This window comes from Ursus maritimus, unplaced genomic scaffold (genome assembly GCF_017311325.1).
Source record: "Ursus maritimus isolate PB19 unplaced genomic scaffold, ASM1731132v1 scaffold_19, whole genome shotgun sequence".
Lineage (NCBI taxonomy): Eukaryota > Metazoa > Chordata > Mammalia > Carnivora > Ursidae > Ursus > Ursus maritimus.
The window spans coordinates 472,517-491,648 of record NW_024424341.1 but is presented as its reverse complement, the minus strand read 5'-3'; the positions used below and the strand labels follow the sequence as shown (position 1 = coordinate 491,648).

Below are 19,132 nucleotides of genomic sequence, written 5' to 3'. Positions count from 1 at the left end.
CTCCGATGCCAGAGTCTCTTCCTCTTACCTAGGAGGCTGCCCCTCACGGACAAGCCTCCCCCCAGGCTCTGCTCCCTGCACTTCACTCCCCCGTGACTTTTCTGGCACGGGCACTTCTGCTACTCATTTTAATTCAAGCTTTATTCCTACAACAAATCTTAAACCCCATCATCCACTTCTAACTAGCTGTTTTACATTCTTCCCTGGAAAATGGTGTTCCTGCTTTCTACAATAGTGCCTGTGGTGAGAACTCTTTTAAACCTGATCATCTGTCCAGAAGCAGAGGGCGGTGGGGTAAAGGGCAAATGAGAAGACCCAAGAGTGACCTAGCATTCACCTGCCTCCAGAAGCAGCAGCCCACTCCTAGACACCATCCTTCCTTGGGTCATGACTTTCCGAGTCTAGGCACAGGAGCACAGCAAAGGCCTCTCCCGGAGCCACTCTGACCTGCCTTGGGCCCGTCCACCACCTTCACACTCGGACACACCACCTCCTGCCACAGGTCACGGAACACCTCCCCCCTCAGCAGGCCCAGTGTTACACAATTGGAGCCCATCCGTTTTCCCAGCTTTATCTGCTATTTTTTTCAAGGGCCACATGTTCCAACAGGCCTACGGACATTCCCACATTACAGCCTATCTCCTAGTGCTTCCCACAGTCTATGACGGCCTCGCCCTGCTTCCTGCACACTGATGTCTCACCGATTTTTAAATAACACTTCCTCCAGGACATCTCCCAGACTTCAGAGCCAGACACGTTTTCTCTCCCCTGCACTCCTACCTCGTGTCACGGCCCCCCAAGTGCCTCTCTTCCTCCCAACCTCGGGCAGGGCCACGTCTCAGTCCTCCTTATGCATCTCACCACACAACCTGGCAGGGTGAGCAATGAACAACAGTGACTAAATCAATGTAACGTGGGAAAAGCTAGGTTCATCTAGTCTTGGGAGTCCCCTCCAAAAAACCAGGTAATTCAGTCCAGATGCAAAAAGATACAAGACCGTTCTCCTACTATACAGCAGTCCACATTTGGAAAAGTAGTCTGATAAACCAGAAGTCAGAGATACAGTGCTTTGTAACTGTGCCAAATGGGTGAATGGTTACAAAGACATAAAACAAAGACTGTACTTTTCAAAACTGCCATGGTCATGAAAAACAAGGTACCTTTTCCCAAGCCATAAGTGAAAGCACTTATCATTTTTCTAAGCTTCATACTAAAAGACAAAGGACACAATTCAAAGACTACCTGAGAAACTCTTAGACAGGAAGAGACTAAAGAGACATAACTAAATGTAATGTGGGATCCTGGACCTCAGAGGAAAAATGGGTGAAATTCAAATGAAGTCTGGGGTTTAATTAACGGTAATACACAGGGGCGCCTGGACAGCTCAGTTGGTTGGGCATCTGCCTTCGGCTCAGGTCATGGTCTCAGGATCCTGGGATCGAGCCCCGCATGGGGCTCTGGGCTCAGCGGGGAGTCTGCTTCTCCCTTTCCCTCTGCCCCCACCCTTGTGCACGCACGCACGCTCTCTTTCTCTCTCCCAAATAAATCAATCTTCAAAACAAAAATAGTTATGTACCAATGTTGACTGTTAGCTCCGACAACCTCAGCAGTGTCATGTGAGATGTTGCCATTCAAGAGAAAAGGTAGAATGGAACTCCTCCCACTACTACTTCTGTGTGCAGTACTTCTGTAAATATAAAATTATTCCAAAATAAAAATTTACCAAAAAATAGCAAAACCTTGTGCAGGACATGTATTCCCACCACACTTAACTAACTCTCCATCAATGCCAGACTACATTGGCTGGACTGATGGTAGAGTCTTTCTAAAGCCAAGACAGTTCTGGTGAATCGAGGCGAAGCACCGGAGCCATCTGCACGATAACTTGATCCAAGCTCATCTGTTTTAACCACATCCACGGAAAACCTAGTGTGGCTGGCCAAACACTGCTCCCAAAGAGTCCCTATTCTAATCCCTGCAACTTGTGGGTATTTTAGGTCACACGGCAAAGGGGAATTAAGGTTGCAGATGGAATTAAGGTCTAATCAGCAGACAGGGAGTGTATCCTGGATTATCCAGGTGGGCCCAATGTAATCACAAGGGTCCTCAAAAGTGGAAAAGGGAGGCAGAAGGGAGAGCAGAAAGGAGAGGTCGCATTGGAAAGTCAGAGAGGTGCAACACAGCTGGCTTTAAGGATGGAGAAAGGGGTCAGAGGCCAAGGAGTGTGAACAGCCCCTACAAGATAAGAGAGGCAAGGAAACAGAGTCCCCCTGGAGCCCTCAGGAGGCACCGGCCCTGCCGACACCCTGATTTTAGCCCAGGGAGATTCATGTCAGGCTCCTAATCGACAGAACTGTAAAATAATCAAGCTGTATTGTTTGAAACTACTGTTTGTGGTCATTTGTTAAAGCAGCTATAGAAAGGAGCAGTGGCACCACTGAAATACAAATCCATAAGCGTTTCTCCAAATTCTGAGTGCACATGTCTGCCTTCGGCCCTTCACAGCCTCCTGTGTCACCTCTCCGATACGGCACACCCTCTGTCGCTCTGCCCCCACTTGAGCCAACACATTTGGTGGCTTCAGAGAAAACTATCAAGGAAAGGAAAAAGGGAGGTTATAGGTTAAAATCTAGGACAAAAATGTTCTCCCCAACTTTCTAACACTTCATTGTGCTATTGGCCCTTTTTCAAGACATTGAAATTGCTTCAGCCCCGTCATCTTTTACAAGTCAGTCATCTGATGAGAAGCCAAGCTCAGCAGAATCAGATCTAAGCACTTCACCGAAGAGAAACAAAGTTCCCAGGTAAATCCCATTAAGGTTGCATATGCCCAAAATCAAACTACGAGTGAAAGCACTTATCATTTTTCTAAGCTTCATACTAAAAAACAAAGGACACAATTCAAAGACTACCTTTCTCAGGTGCTGTCAGGTGCTGGAGAAAATTTTTCCTACAAGAAAGTTCTGAGTGTTAGCATATTTAATATATTAATCTCTAAACTAAAAAACTTCAAATCTCAGATAAACTATTGTCAAAGTAATGGAAATGCCCATGAAGGTAAGCCAGATCCTCTACCTCTAGCAAAGAAAACAATTCACAAAGTCTAAACACTCCTTGAAACCAGAACGACCTGAGGGGCTGAGGAGCACTTGGGACACTGCAGGTTCTCAGCAGTTTCAGACCCCATAAGGCTGGGCCTCCTTTTCATCATCCAAAAGGTGAGTTGTTGTGTTTGGGTTATTTTTAAGTGTTTTGAACAGCCTTTAAGTAGCCAGGCATTTTTGTAATTTAAAAAAAAATCCTTCAAGAGTGTTGCTTTGGGGGTTTGTGTGTGCATGTGTGTTTACATCCTGTTTTACAGGATGGAAAACCACATTTAGAAATGTGGTACATGCCAGCAAGGCCTCACCTCTCAAGAGTATTAAAGCTCTTCACTGCTGCTCTCACCGTCTCTGTTTTAGGTAAGTCTACACAGTACAGCCATAATGGTTTCAACTTGACATCACCACCCAGAATTAAGTGAAAGTCTTTTTAGTTTGCTAGGTATGAATGCAGTGGAAAATAAAACAATCACAACTCTGGCCAAAACCTTAAGAACCAAGCACCCTACGCAATTTCTAATTACTTAGAAATATTCACTATTCCAAGACACCAGCATTCTGGCTCTGGCGCCTGCCATCAGGAGGAAGGGGCACTTTCTATTAATGCCCTGAGAAAAGAACTCTATTTGCTACATTTTAGATGAAAACTAACCTCTGATATCACAAAGTTATTAAGCATTTACAAGTTAAATTTCAACTCCAGCCATTCTAAAAAGTCCCATTTTACAGAGCTAAACAAGTAACTGGAAGACAGAGGGATTTCATTAATTTTATTTAACCTTGACAGAAAAATTTGATCTAAGTGATCAAAAAATGTTTTATGTTGAGAAAGGGCCAACATTTTTATATAGTGAACCGATGCACACTGGTTTCTTTACAAGTGGAAAAAGAGTGCCTACAGATTTTCAGGATAATAAATAATTCACTGCACAGATGCCAAGGGCAGAGCTGGCAACCTGGGTCTTGCCCTCAGCCAGCCAGTAAGGACACTGGAACTCCCACAACCACCTCAACCTAGGCTGGGGGTGGGGGTGTCCAACAAGCCTCGGCCCAGCGACAGAATTTCCAGTCCTTTCAGTCCTTGAAAACCTCAGCCGTATTAATGGGACAGACTTCTTTTATTTTCACACTGAAAACCCACTTAACTCTTCAGTCACTGAACCAGCTTCAAAACTGTGGGATTTCTTAAGTTTTAGAATGGTGTCTCTAAATATTTTCAACCACAACTAATTCCCCTCACCCCTTATTACCTAAAACATTAAAACCACAAATTCAACAGTTATTCAAACCAAAAACTCAAGTCTCTATCACCCAAATTATACCCAAAGTCTTTTCAAAAGCAATTTTTTTTTTTTTGCCAATTACATAACATTACAAAACATAAGGGGGGGAATAACACACAACTCCATTTTGGTGTATTTCCCTCCAATGAGATTACTTTTTTTCTTCATTAAAATGCTACAACTGGGGGCACCTGGCTGGCTCAGTCGGTTAAGCAGCCGACTCTTGATTTCGGCTCAGGTCATGATCCAGCCGCTCTTTGGGCTCTGTATTCAGCAGGGAGTCCGCTTGAGATTCTTTCCCTCTCCCTCTGTCCCTCCCTGCGCTTGAGGTCCGTGACTCTCTCTCTCAAAACAAAATCTTTTTTTAAAAATGCTAAAACTGGGGTCCGAGGGATATTAAGGGGCCACCTCCATTCTGGAGTATTTATATTTGAACAGAAGCTGTGGTCTCAAAGCTCAGAAACTTTTTTATTACAATAGCTTGGGAGGTTTAAAAAAAAAAGTAAGATCAAATGCTCAAACTTCTTAAGTACCCCACTATCATACTAAACCACTACTTATGTTACAAGAGGCCAGAAGGTGCTCAAAGTTCTAAATGAAATACAGCAGCAGCAAACTACACGCAGTAAGCCTTGGCCTTGGCCCCAAAAGCAGCAGTCCCACTAAAACTGCGTCCAGAAGGCTTTCTTTTCCTTCCCACAAAGACAACTTTCCTGTTATTTATTTTCCTTTATCTCTTGTCTTGTGCCAACTGTAAAAGCCATGTCCCACACCTTACCTCAATTGTAAAGGAAAACGTCTGAGAACAAATGGGAAAGTGACTGAAATCACATAGCATTATTTCTAGTCAATCAAACAAATGAAAGTTCATGATCCCAAGTTTCTCCTTCCAAAATTACTCAAATACTTCTATATACAGTCTTTAAACAATTCAATAACTATTTCTTGAGCCAATTCCATGACTAACGTCATACCCTAGGCTGGGCCCTGAGTGATCAAAGAGGCCATCCCTATTGTCATTAAGCATCTTCTTTCACAGGGACGGACGAAAACCAATTGTTACACATCTGATCAGTTGCTTTAAGTTCTATGTGGTTCTAACAAAATGGGGTGCCACATTCCTTGGGAATGATGATTAAGAAAGCTAAGAGAAAGCATTATTTAAGACCCAAAGGCTGCGCGGGAGTTACCCTATAGATCTGGAGGGGGGAGGATTTGCAGGGAGGCAATGATGGACATGCAGCAGGACCTGGCCCAGACAGAGGATCAGCACGTGTCAAGGCCGTGAGAGAATAAGGCACATGTCCCCATCTAGGAAGTGGAAGGCCAATGTAGCCAGAGCATCAAGAGTTCCAGCAAGAGTGACAAGGAGTCACAGAGGGGGCTGGGGGGGGGGTGTCATACAACCAGGGTTAGGTTGTTAATAAGCACTTGGGACCTTACCATAAAAATAGCATCTGTAGTTCTATTGTGTATACATCAAACACTATTTAAAGAAAGTATTGAATGTGAGGAGGAGCAGAGTTAAGCCCAGAAAAATAAAAACAGACACTGACACATACAGCTCAGTCTGACTTAGCTTAAAAGATACCAAGAATAAGATCCATCAAACAGAAAAAGAGCCACTTCTCAATAGAAACGTCTTCATCAGAATTAACAAAGTAGTTGTTGAGTGGATCATTTCCTAAGCCTTTTAGGCTTTCTATGCTGATTAGCTCTAACTGCCCAAGTTCCAGGAGCTGAGGATTGACACCCTTTCATATATATATAGCTTTAAGATAAAACTGGAAAAGTTGAATTGCACAAAAACTTCATTTGAAATAAAATTAAGAGAACACATAGTGAAAAATTTCAAGATAATAACTTTTAGTTATTTGACTTCAATTTTTTAGGAAGTTCATGGAACGGGCCAAGCTCATCCTCCACAGAGCAATGACTAAACAGCAGTAATAAACTGACATGGCACGCAGTCAGACAAGCAATGCATCCTCATTTTCACCTATTAACTAACAAATATCTTGCTATTAAAGAAAGCTCATCCCTTACACTTACCACGTGAGGGATGAAGGGACTTACGCAGGGTAATGGGACAGATCAAAACACTTCTTTTGGCAACAAATGCAGATTACGCTCTGAACCAGCATTTACTGACACGGTCTAATTATGTTATTTAATTGATAATGGGCTCATTGCCCATATGCAAAATAACTTTCTTGTTATATTGGATAAAACATAACCTTACTACATTAAATATACTTAAAAACCCAAGGCACACAAAGCTTCTTGAAAAATATTCTCAAATACAAATAGCATGGTTTAACTCTCTGTGGAAAGTTCTACTTGTCACTGTATCAACACTGTAATTATAGCTAACATGACAGCCACTAGTCATAAGCAGCCCATCTGGTTTCAAGAGATGAAAGGCGCTGCCAGTGCAATGTGATTAGCATGGCTGGTCCACAGCGGGTCTAGAGAAGAACATCCCACAGGGCGATGCAAGTAAACGAGCAAAGTTAGAACTGCAAATGAGGAACTCAAGACTATGGGACACCTTTAAACACAAACTTCTGATAAATTTTATCTGTGTTTTGCCAAAATTTAAAAAAAATATTTAGAATTTAAAAACTTCTGCAAGTTTCAAATTTGGATCAAACTTAGCAATATTTGGGGGCAGCTTTTCACCTAACTCAAGAGGCATGCACAAAGAACACAGAAAAATGTTATAGTTACTTGGTCTTTGTTTCCTCCCATTCCATTCAAGAGGGCCAGCCTATCAAATAAGATCCTGCTCCTCCGCACAAAACTACAGAGAGAACAACAGCTGAATGGAGGGTGGGGGAGGGAACACCAAGATCGAGATCCAATTCAAGGGTCACAATCAAAGTTGAGCAAGATGTTTTTCCTATTTCTTTTTTTAACTACAGTTTCAAAGTAATATCACAGTACTTGTGCAATCAGTCTCAAAAAACACAAAGCAGAACAAGTCTTCCAGGACAGCAACATTTAGTAAGAGAAATCAAGGTCCCAAAGGCATCAAATAAACAGTCTCAGGGTCTCTGATTTAGAACTATTCAAGTTATGCCATTGACTGGGTTTGCACAAACCAAAAATAGCAACTGTGTCAATGGCACTTTTTCCACCAGCAATATCATGTTACATCGTTTTTGCTGAATGCCTCCCATCAATCCCCTATACGGACAAAAATATTCTAAGTTTTGTGATTCAACAACTGTGCACACTTTCACTCCTCTGTTGAAATGGAATGTTAAGGATACTGCTCAGATCACTTTAAAAACTCTCACCTTACAAGAAAGCCTGAAATCTGATTTTTCTACCGGGAAATCTGCAAAACCATCCTGTTCTTGCAAAGGAATATAAAACTTTCTATAACCTATAGGAATCACGAAACCTAGGCATGCTGCATCTTAACTGCTGGAGAGAAAATGGTTTTCAAAGCATAGGGCCCTCTTAGGCCAGCTTAATCTTCCAAAGCCTCTTCCAAAAATCCTTGGAAGCTGGGATACAAGACTGGCTTTCCAAAAGAACAACAGAAGCAGAAAACCTTGATGGGGCACGAAAAGAGCAGACCTCAAGAAAAACTAAGACTTCTCCACCACCACCCCCAAACACCAAAGACACAAGATTCAACAGCACAATCCCTCTTTGAGAGGGGACTGAATCCATGTGGCAAGGCCAACCCTACACACACTCTCTCTCTCTCTCTCTCTCTCTCTCTCTCACAGCTACCGCCCTGCCAGGGGATGATGAAATGAGGAACGGAAATTAACATTTCAGGCAACGTCTCACATTGTTCCTTGAGGCCAAGGACTGCTGTTGCAGCCGCCACCGCCACCGCTTCCCTCCCACCAGCCCCCCAGTCCCGCCTACCCTCCCCCCGAGACGACACCCCCGCGCCGCTGCCCGGCATTCCTGCCCCTCCGCGGGCCTACGCGCGCCTCCTGCACCCCCGTCGCCCCCACTCTCCCTTCACGACTCGGATTCGCCCGCCCCCTCCGGCTCGGAGCCCGAGAGCCGCCTGCTCCCATTTCAAAACAGTGATAATAATAGGGACGCTGGGAATAACAACTACAACCGACACCGCGAAGGCACCCCTCCCTCGGGTCAGAGGTCGCCGCACCCGCTCCCCAGGTGCCCGGGGCCCCCGCCGGGCCTTCCCGGCTGCCCTGAGCCCCCCAACTCCCCCAAGCCCACCCTCAACCCCTCACGGCTGCCCCGGGCCCCCCAGGCCCACCTGGAGCCCCTGTCGGCCCCTCGCCGCTGCCCTGGGGCCACGCAGGCCCACTCGGAGCCCACAGAACCCCTCACGGCTGTCGGGGCCCCCAAGCCCACCCAGAGTCCCCAGTCAGTCCCTTCACGGCTGTCCCTGGCCCCGCAGGCCCACCCAGAGCCCCACCCGAAGCCCCTCGAGGCTGCCCCTGGCCCCCCAGGCCCACCCGGAGCCCTTCGCGGCGGCCCCGGGCCCCCCAAGCCCGCCGGGAGCCCCCGTAGCCCCCTCACGGCTGCCCGGGCCTTCCAGGCCCACCCGGAGCCCCCCGTCGGGCCCTCACGGCTGCCCCGGAGCCCCCAGGCCCACCAGGAGCCCGCGTCAGCCGCTCACGGCTGCCCGGGCCCCCCGGAGCCCCATGTCGGCCCCTCAGGCCCCTGGGCCCACCGGCGCCCGTCGTGCTGCTCCGCCCGGAGGGGAGGCCTGCAGGCCGCAAGGAGGCCCCCACGCCCCGGTGCCCGCCCCGACCCCCCGCCCCGACCCGCGGCGGCTCTCACCGGCTCCCGGCTGCACGGCTCCACGGGCTCAGCGGCGGCGTGCGGGCGAGGCCATGCAGCCCCGGCCCGTCTCCCGGCCCAAGCGGGAAGGCGGCGGTGGCGGCGGCGGCGGCGGGCTCCGAGCGCCGGCGAAGCGGCGAGGCCGGCGGGAGGCGAGCCCGCCCCTCGGGCGCGGCCAGGCTCGGGCGGCGCCGCGGCGGCGCGGGCGCTCACTGAGGGGACGTCGGGCCGCGCGCTCGGCGGCGGCGCCTCCCCGCCTGGGGCCCTCGCTCCATCGCGCTCCGGCTCGGCGGCCTCTGGCTCCGGGACCCGGCGGCGGCTGCGGCGGGCGCCGGCCGCATGAGACGCCGCCGCCCATTGGCCCGCCGTATCCGCCTCCGCCATTGGCCCGCTGCGGCCGGGCACAGGGCTGCGCACGTCACGGCGTCGGGGAGGAAGTGCGCCGGCGGGGGTGAAGGGGCGGCGGCGAGAGGGACAGCTGCGGTGACAGGCCTGGGGCGGGACCAGAAAGACGTCCCGGGACGGATTGGTCAAGGTCGTGCGTCCGGACGCACGGCACGCTAGGGTAACGAGCAGCTGGATTGGCTACTTGCGGCGCGGAGGGGGCGGGTCTTTTGCTCTCAGACGGGACGATTGGTCTTTCCAAATGCCGGAAGCGCCGAGGGAGATGATCGAAATCCAGGGTCTGGCGTCGGCTGTGTGGGAAGACGAGGTGTCGGCCGTAGGGCCGCCTCGCCGACGCCGGGGTCCCGGAACCCAGTCCCCGGAGCTGGACCGCCGCCCGCGCCCTCCTGGAGCCGGCCTGAGGAGGACGGGCGCCGCGCCCTCGTGCGGGCGCACCGCGGCCGGGGCCCTCCCGCGCTGGGGTTCCGCCGGAGCGCCGCGGGCGGAGCGTTTTCGCGCTGGCGCACTCTCCGTCTCTTGCGGGGAGCGCGGGCAGCGGGGCCCGCACCGCAGCAGGCAGCCTTCCAGACTCCCCCAGGCAGCCAGACTGTGCTCTTCCCACCCACGCCAGTCCCTTCCCTGGGTGAGCGGGCACCTGATGGTGGGGCCAGCCCGTGGAGTGAGGACCCCAGGGTCCCCGTATCCACCTCCGCGTTAAGGATTGCCAGTAAAATGGATAAAACGCAGGCTCCAGACCCCACGCTTACTTACGTGAATCTACTTAGGAGGGGATGAGGAATCAGCACTTCCTGTTTGGGTCACTGACAATATTCATCCTTGGGAAATTTTGCAAAAACACTGACCTTAGCCACTCAAACACTCTTTGCAAGGAATTTGGCTTGGAAACAGTCTGACAAGGTAAAAGCAAAGATGTTTAACAAAAACCTGTAAGTAAAAACTACGGTAGAGAAAAGAAATGCAGAGTAGAGGGGAAGAATTAAGCCATTTAAGACATCCATTCAGAGATGTTTGTTGCTACGGGCCCAACCCTAGCTACGAGCCCCGGGAATTCAGTGGGAACAGAGCCGGTCTGTCTCTGCCAGCATGGGATTTAGCATCAGGCAGGGAACACGCATGTTTATCAAATAGCCACACAAGGACCTAATTACAAGCTGTTGATAAGCACTTTGAAAGAGACGAGTAAGGAGTTAGGAAAGAATATTGAGTAAAAACCAGGTCTGGTCTGGGGAGTGGCTTGCGAGAGATTTCCATAAGGTATTACACTTGAGCTGCTGTCAGAAGATTAAGGAAGAGGTGAGTAAGATGTGGGGAGAATATTCTAGGTCTGCTGCCCAATCAGATAGCTTCTAGTCACCTATGACTGGTAAGCACTGGAAATGTGGCGGGTCCAAAAATGATATGTGCTGTGATTATAAAATACACACCAGATTTCAGAGACTTAACATGAAGAAGAAAACGTAAAATATCTCATAGGTATTTTTCTTGCATTTATTACACATGGATAGTATTTTGGATGGTGGCATTAAATAAAATATAGTGTGGGAACTAGTTTTATCTCATTTTCTAATTATTGCTACTAGGAATTTTTTTTTTTTTTTTTCAGATTTACTTACCAAAGAGGGAGAAGCAGGCTCCCCACCAAGCAGGAAGCCCCATGCAGGACTCAATCCCAAGACCCTGCAATCATGACCTGGGCTGAAGGCAGACGCTTAACCGACAGAGCCACCCAGGCACCCCACTACTAGGAAATTTTAAAGGACACCCTGACTGCTTGCAGTTTCTGTTTGACAGCCCTGGGCAAAGGGGCAACCTAACTGGTGTCCTTAAGGCGGAGAGAGGTATGGTGGCTCAAAGAGCAGCATTCAACACATATTTAAGGCTTTTAAGTGCCCACTGTGTTTTCAGCACTGTCCAAATACCTGTATGAAATACTGGGTGATGGGGGCGCCTGGGTGGTGCAGTCGTTGGGCGTCTGCCTTCGGCTCGGGGCGTGATCCCGGCGTTGTGGGATCGAGCCCCACGTCAGGCTCCTCTGCTGTGAGCCTGCTTCTTCCTCTCCCACTCCCCCTGCTTGTGTTCCCTCTCTCGCTGGCTGTCTCTCTCTGTTAAGTAAATAAATAAAATCTTAAAAATAAATAAATAAATAAATACTGGGTGATGGGGGCAGAGGAGGGGTGCTGTTTTATGTAAGTTAATTGGTGAAGGACTCAGGTAAGATGACCTTTGAGGAGAACGACAGAGTGGAGAAACAAGGCATGATTTGGGGAAGAGCACCCTGGACGGGGAGGGAAGGAGCCCCACAGGCAGAGAGCAAAGTCCAAGCAAACAAGATGAAGGAGGTGGCTGGGCAAGGGTCCTGACTTGGAGTTGGGATTTCACCCTGAGTGCAAAGGTCAGCCACTGTATGGTTGCAGGGAGATGAACCATGCATGACCTGACCTACCGTTCAAGGATCACTCTGGAGATGGCCAGATAGACCTGTGAGACCGTTGGATCTGGGATGTGTTTTGAAGATAGAATTGGCAAGATTTTGTGAGCTGTAAGAGAGATAGTTCCAGGATGAAGTCAACACTGGCTGGACGGACTCCAGGAGAGGTAGAGGTTTGGGCTGAAAGACTGGGAGTTTAGTTTTGTACAGTTAAGTCCAAGATACTTGGGCCTCCCTGTGGGTAACAGGCGAATGGGGGTGAGGTGTCAACAACAGAGAGCAGGAGGTAGCTGGGGCAGGTGAGGCCTGTCAGGAACACAGTAAATCATCTTTAGCCTGCAAGCAGCACCTGCCAGTGAAGGGCTTTAATCGGGAGGCACAGGAGCATAGTCCTGTTCTGTTTTGTTTTGAAGATTTTATGTATTTGTATGGGGCTCCTTGCTCAGCAGGGAGCCTCTTCCCCCTCTGCCTGCCACTCCAGCTCCCCCTGGTTGTGCTCCCTCCCTCTCTCTGACAAATATTTTATTTTAAAAAATCTATGTGTTTATTTGAGAGCGAGTGAGAGAGAGCACACGAGCAGGGCAGAGGGCGAGGGAGAAGCAGGCTCCCTGCTAAGCAGGGAGCTGGACTCGGACTCGGGACTCAATCCCAGGACCCTGGGACCATGACCTAAGCCCAAGGCAGACGCTTCACCAACAGAGCCACCCAGGTGCCCCCAGAGTCCTGCCATGAGGGTGAGCCCGTGATGAGAGTGCAGGTGGGAAGCAGTTGCAATAGTTGCAGAGAAAAGAGAAACAGAAGGGGGCTGGGGAGGTGGTGAAGACAGCCAAATAGGAGAGCAGGGGCGGGTGGCAAACAGCATCTATGAGCCTGGGGGGCCTGAAGGAGGGGGCTGGCAAACAGCCAGCCGTGCCACACCTTCCAGTGTTTCCATGGAGACTGGAATTTAAATTTTTATGAGACGTTTCAGTAAAAACAATTTGTCAAACATGTGGCCAAAGACAACACATCAGGTCTACAAATTCTTCATCTTGATCCCCACAGGGTTCTCCAGTGCTTTCCAGGGAAGCCTGTTTTCTTTAATGCAGTTACCTGGACCCACCGGGAGATTCTGATTCAGGAAACCAAGTTCCTGCCAAAAGCAGTTACGTTGCAGTATGTCTGTGTTCCCCTAGAACCAAAAGCAGCTAATTGTTGATTAAACATAAGCCATACGCGGCTTCAGAAAACTCTAGGGCCCAGGTGATGCTGGATGCCCTCCCAGAGAATCAATGTGCCCTACTTTGTTTTGCTCCTAAGCCAAAGTCCTCGAAGGGACTCTCCACACTTGCCTGGACACCACCCCTCTGTTGTGGCCTGGGAGAGTGATGGGGCACGGGTGGAGCTCTCCCTTGCAGAATTGCCAGAGGTCACTGCTGAAAGGCAGACGGCCCAGCCACCTTGCTTTCTTTCTACTTCCTTTTCTATACAAGTGGCCCAACTGGCCAGAGCAGGCACACGTTCTGACACCTTCCCTTCTGTCTCTTTCCCCATGTTCATGGGGTAAGAACTGTCATCCGGGTTTGGGCCAATGCAGCCCACCCTCAGCCTTGTGGTCAACCCCAGCTCACCAGCATTCTTAGCATTAGAATTTGGAACCCAAGCTGGCTTCACAATCAATTATTACATGCTTTGCTGTGCAGTTACCATAGCTTTGTGATGCATTGCCCTCCCAAACCTCAAGGGAAGGAGGAACTGTGGTGTAAAGCAAGATTCAGATGTTCCTGGGACCCCTCACCCCAGGACCACCAAAACCACCCCATAATTTTTAAAACTGCCCCCAGTACTTTTTCTGTAGCCTACCAGGTTGTTTTGTTTTGTTTCCTAAAGATTTTATTTATTTCTTTTATAAAGCATGCACACACTCATGTGGGTGGGGAGAGGGGCAGAGGGAGAGACTCCCCAGGCGGACTCCCCACTGAGCGCAGAGCCCACCTGGGCTGATCCCACCACCTGTGAAGTCATGACCTGAGTGGAAACCAAGAGTCCGTCGCTCACCCGACTGAGCCACCCAGGTACCGCTAGCCTATCAGTTTTTATGTAATTTAAAAATCTAAATATATGAACTATTCTTCAATCAATTTCTCATAAATCCAACTAGAAAGATTGAGAGTAAAAAATAAGTCTTCCTAGGACTTTTTTTTTTTCCTACTGAGAGTGTCATAATATTGCATAATGTGTTTTATGTAATGAATGTCAGCTTGCAGAGAGCAAGGAGCTTACTCAGCTGGGAGACGGATTGTGTTCTCGCTCAACAGATGCTGGGGTCCCTGCTGGGTGCCGGACAGTGTCCCAGCAGGGACAGAACACAAATCTCCCAAACTCTTTCATGGCCCGGACAGGGCTTAGAAGGCCGTCCTGTGGCTCTGCAGCTGGCAGAGGACATTCCAGAAGCTTTGGTGGGTGGCCATGGTCCATCAGGGACCGATACCCATCTGCAGTCCCTCTCTTGGGTTTGTGAAGGAGTCACCTATTCACCGCCACATTCACTGCCCTTTGCGGTCCCTGCAGAGGAGCTCCTGGGAATACAGTTGAGCTCTTCCGGGATGGCAGGGCTCTGGCCTGTGCCTGCCCCGGGAGTAACCACAATGCTTACCATCCAGGATGCTCCATTCAGAGTCTTTCACGAATGCTGGATCCAGTGAAAATTTAATAACGAATTCCCCAAATTGTCCTCAGAGACTTCAAGATATCTTTAGCCAATGAGAGGTTCACAAAGGATAATCGTGAATCTAATCTGAATTCCTTTTTTTAGGTTTGGGTTTTTTTTTTAGTAATTTCTATACCCAAGGTGGGGTTCGAACTCACGACCCTGATATCAAGAGTCACACGTTCTTTCGACTGAGCCAGCCAGGTGCCCCTATATTCCCTTTTTAAATTAATAAAACTCACATAGCTTTTTTTTTTTAAGATTTATTTATTTATTTATTTATTTCAGAGAGGGAGAGAGAGAGTACACCAGCAGGGGGAGGGAAGGAGGGAAAGAGAGAATCCTCAGGCCGACTCCCCACTGAGCTGGGAGCCCTACGCCCTTAGGGCTCCATCCCAGGACCCAAGATCAGGACCTGAGCTGAAATCAAAAGTCGGACGCTGAACTGACTGAGCCACCCCATTGCCCCAAACTCACATATCTTTGATACAAATAATTCTAATGACATTAGAATTGGCATGATTGAGACCATGGTTTCACCAAGTGTGGTCCAGGAACCCCGGGGGTCCCCCAAGACCCTTTGTGGGGGTCAGCAAAGGTCTGGCAGTTTGGAGGGCATGGCTGCAGGCTACTGACGAAAGTTAACTGTTCTCAAGAAGGCGATACAGGGCCCTGGAGTCTGGGAGATTGAGCTAGAAATCCCTAGAGTGGTTGGAAGGTGTACAACAAGTTAAGAGAGAGAGAAGTGGTCCCATTTAGTAGGAGTGCACAGAGTATTAGGGAAATGGTGAAAGGCAGTGTGCCAAGACAGAGAGGCACCTGGCCTTAGCAGCTTGGGAGCTCATGGACGGCCCCTGGAGCTGTCCTGCGTGTCATTTACGCACCTGCCTGGTGGTGAAAAGCAGAGAGGTTTGGGATGGGTTTGCTGTAGGGGATGCCCTGGCCCAGGCCCAGGCTGCAGAAACCCGGAGGTCAGTCCCTCAGCACTTTCCTGGAGCAGGCGGCCTAGGAATGCACACTCACGCTCCCTGCTTCACACGTCTGGGCAGAGACCCCTGCTATGTGGGTACACATACCTTTCAAAAACACGATTTCACAGCACTGGGGACAGCAGAGATGTTCAGTATTGTAGGAATTAGTAAATTGTGCCACTGAAACTCAGCTTTGCAACTTAAAAAGTATTCAGAAAATAAAAGGGTAGATGTCATCTGAGTTAAATGAAGGAATGCTACCAGGCTGCTCTTCTGTTTCAGTGTTGAATATCGTGGATCAGCTTCCAGTGACCCTGACCCAGACTCCCAGACAAACTCTTTAGTCCCTCCCTTCTGCCCAGAGATGGATTGTAAACATAGTCTATGGGCTCTGTTTCATTTTGTTTATTCTGTTTATGAAACTGTAACCCTCACGTAGGATTGCCTTAGGGCCCAAGTCACAAATAAACATAAACATAAAACATTATTTTGCCTCTGTCAGGCAAAATAAACATAAAACAGCAGCGACAGAGACGTGGCCAAGTTGCATGCTTCGGTTTGAGGCTAGTATAAAGCCAAAGGACCCTCCTCCCTCCAGATAGTCTCCCAACTGAACCTGATCAGCTCCGATGCCTCCTCCCACCAGGGCTGGCCGTGAATTCCAGAAACACAGGATCCTCTGGGGAAGACTGTTAAGTGTACCATGGGGAGGTCCTGGCACCTCGCCTCCATCTGCTGGTGTGTGTCTCCATGCCAGTGATCTCTGTGGGGAGGGGGCTTCCGTGAGCCCCGGCTCAAATTCTTTATAGAAGCGGCCACTTTGTCCTCTGTCAAATCAACATGTACTTTACAGTGGAAAGTACCAGTGCCTGAAACGTTCCTTTCACACCCGCACCTGGTGTCTGTGGCCCCAGCTGGCCTGTCACCCCACGGGGCCTGTCGGGGAGCTCAGCCCTCATCTGAGCGAGGGCACTCGTGTGCTGCTGACCCCGCCATCAGCCAGCCACCAAGACAGACACAAAGCCACCCCTGGCTCCCACAGCGCGTCCGAGGCACCCAAGCACACCTTCCTGCTTGGGCTGTCGCGAGCCCTGCCCTCCCCCGCCCCTCCTCTGGCCAAAAGGATGCTTGTAACACAGAGGAATCCGTCTTTAGCTCAAAATCCTCCCTCCAAAGGCTCCTCCACCTTGAGCGCAAAGGCAGCGTCCTCACAGTGGCGGTGGAGCCCAGCCCCAGGGGGTGCTTCAGCCCCGCCCGCACACTGGCTTCCCTCCACCCCAGCTCAGGCCTTCCTTGCCTCTGCAGCCACTTAGAATCTTCTCACATACCATGTGCGTGGCTGCTTTGGTGGACTCCAGTTTCTCACTGGAAAGGAAGCTCATTGAGGACAAGTGTCTGTTCACTGCTGTGCCCCCAGCACCTAGGACATGGCCACAGAGAAAGTGTCTGTTAAGGGAAATGCCATTTTATCCCATAAAAATCTACTTTTTTCTCCAGTGCTTTCATTTCCTGCAGCTGTTTGAGGGCCTCTCACCAATCCCCCCAAAAACTCACCCTCAGAAACTATGCCCACCTGCCCCTTTCGCCCCTCCTCCTGTCTTTCCATCATCTTTACTTTGGGACCAGTAACAGCTCTGGGGGTCTTTCCCCATCCTTCTGCATCTCTCTTCCTTTCTTTTGACCTCTTTTTGTCCTTTCTCTTTTTGTTCTGCATTACAAAACATCCGGGAATGAGCTAGCAATCTCTGAGAACACGGAGTTGGAAGTTCCAGTGAACAAAAGCAAGGTTTTCTTTAGCAAGCTGGCAGAGAAGGCAGGGATGTCTGGGAACACTTGCTTCTCTCCGTGTCTCATTCCTATTATGCTGTGGCTGTCCAAATTCAGTGTAGCTCATGGAATTTCTACAGAAGTACGTCCACCATCGATTTGCTGAAAAGCCATAATAGCCATTGACCCCTAGGATCTAGGACCAGCCAGCTGGTGAATACTCTGTGCCTTCATTGAAGGACACGGGGACCTTTGGGGGGACAGCGTGCCCTGTCCGACCCTGAGAAATGGAGCCACTCTGCTGATGACTGCTGGCTGTGGATATGGAGTGGAGATATAGCTGATCTGATCACTGCCTACATCCCAGAAACAAGCAAGCAAATGTCCTGTTGGCTACCTGGCACATTCAGTTGAAAGTAGACAAAAAGTGAACACCTTCTTCCTTCAAATATCTTATCGTTCACCGAACAAGTAACCCCTGGGGCCAGGGAGATAGCAAGCTAGTAACTTCCAGGAATAGGCTGTAAACTGGACATCCAGATACGGTCCCTCTTTTCCAGTAGCTGAACCCAGACAATGCTTCTGAACCCACACTGAGGGGTTCAGGAGGGAGCCCAGGGCTCTGGCCAGGGACCACTCGCCAGTACCTACCAATCCTGGACAGGCGAACCCCAGCTCGGACCAACAAAAACCCAAAAACCCGATGTAAACTTGCATCTAAAGAAAGGGGCTGGCTCATGATGAGGAATGAAGTGGGGGATTCCACCTGCCGTGACGGGATCTAGGGACACCAGGTTGTCCCAAGCCTCACCTGCAGCCTTTGCTTCTCTATGTGTGGGCCAACTTCTCTGCAGCCATGGTTGGCTTTCTCCACGCAGTGGGAAAGGGCCTAAGAGCATACTCAGTCCATCCTTCTACTCCATGACCCCAAGGGCGAAGTCCCTTCTTCACCTTCAAATAGAAGCTCTAAGGAGGGACCTCATAGGCTGACTTTCTGTTCCTGGACCAATCATTGTTGGGATGAATGCAGCACCCGGAAAGTCTGGGGTCATGCGACCAGGGGGTCAGGATCCAAGGGTTGGGTTTTGCTGAGCAGATGTGAACAACAGACATCTTCCGTAATCATCACTGTGGTCAGCAGCCTCCAAGGAGATACTCGATGACCCCTGGCCGGTGGAATTCACACTCTTGGGCCGTCCCTGCCAAATGGGACCATGTCATGTGAGCAGCCCCACGGAGATGCCATGTGGTGAGAAGCTGAGCTCCTGCCAACAGCCAGGCAAAGGCATCACCTTGGAAACCCAGCCTCTAGCACCAGGAAAGCTTCAAATGACCGCTGCCCTGGCCATCAACTGGACTGCACCCTTGTGGCACACTGAGCCTGAGCCACCTGGTCAACCACACCCAGCTTCCCGACCCTCAGAAACCTGTGTGACACAATGAATACCGTTTTAACTTGCCAAGTTGTTCCACATCAATGGACCGCTGGTACGATCCACAGAACAGATTAGATGAATGAACTTGCTGTGTGCTCTCCAGAGCTCTGGGAGTTAATGGTAGATGGACAGGAAGCACCCCTGCACTTTCGGAGTGCCCCCTGGACATCAGTCCAAAATCTCACGCCCAGCTGTCTTGAGAAACACTGCGGACACAGACAGTCACACACACATTTCTGTACAGCTTTTTTTTCTAGTAGAAATGGACTT

The 19,132-nt window shown here is 49.7% G+C and overlaps 1 protein-coding gene and 1 long non-coding RNA gene across 8 annotated transcripts in view; both read right to left on the bottom strand.

Moving 5' to 3' along the window:
- The window catches only part of ANKRD11 (ankyrin repeat domain 11), a 186,799-nt gene extending 177,509 nt beyond the window's left edge, over positions 1-9,290 (bottom strand). For all 7 annotated transcript variants that reach the window (XR_005835549.1, XM_040633154.1, XM_040633157.1 and 4 more), the window contains exon 1: positions 9,167-9,290. The gene's annotated coding sequence lies outside the window, so the exon portion shown is untranslated. The remainder of the gene's footprint in view (positions 1-9,166) is intronic.
- A 6,824-nt stretch (positions 9,291-16,114) lies between these two features.
- On the bottom strand, positions 16,115-18,351 carry LOC103673854. Its single transcript, XR_571511.2, has 3 exons — positions 18,238-18,351; positions 16,988-17,079; positions 16,115-16,422 (listed from the first exon to the last, which is right to left on the bottom strand). It is a non-coding gene; the product is annotated as an uncharacterized LOC103673854 (long non-coding RNA).
- Positions 18,352-19,132: the final 781 nt, after the last annotated feature.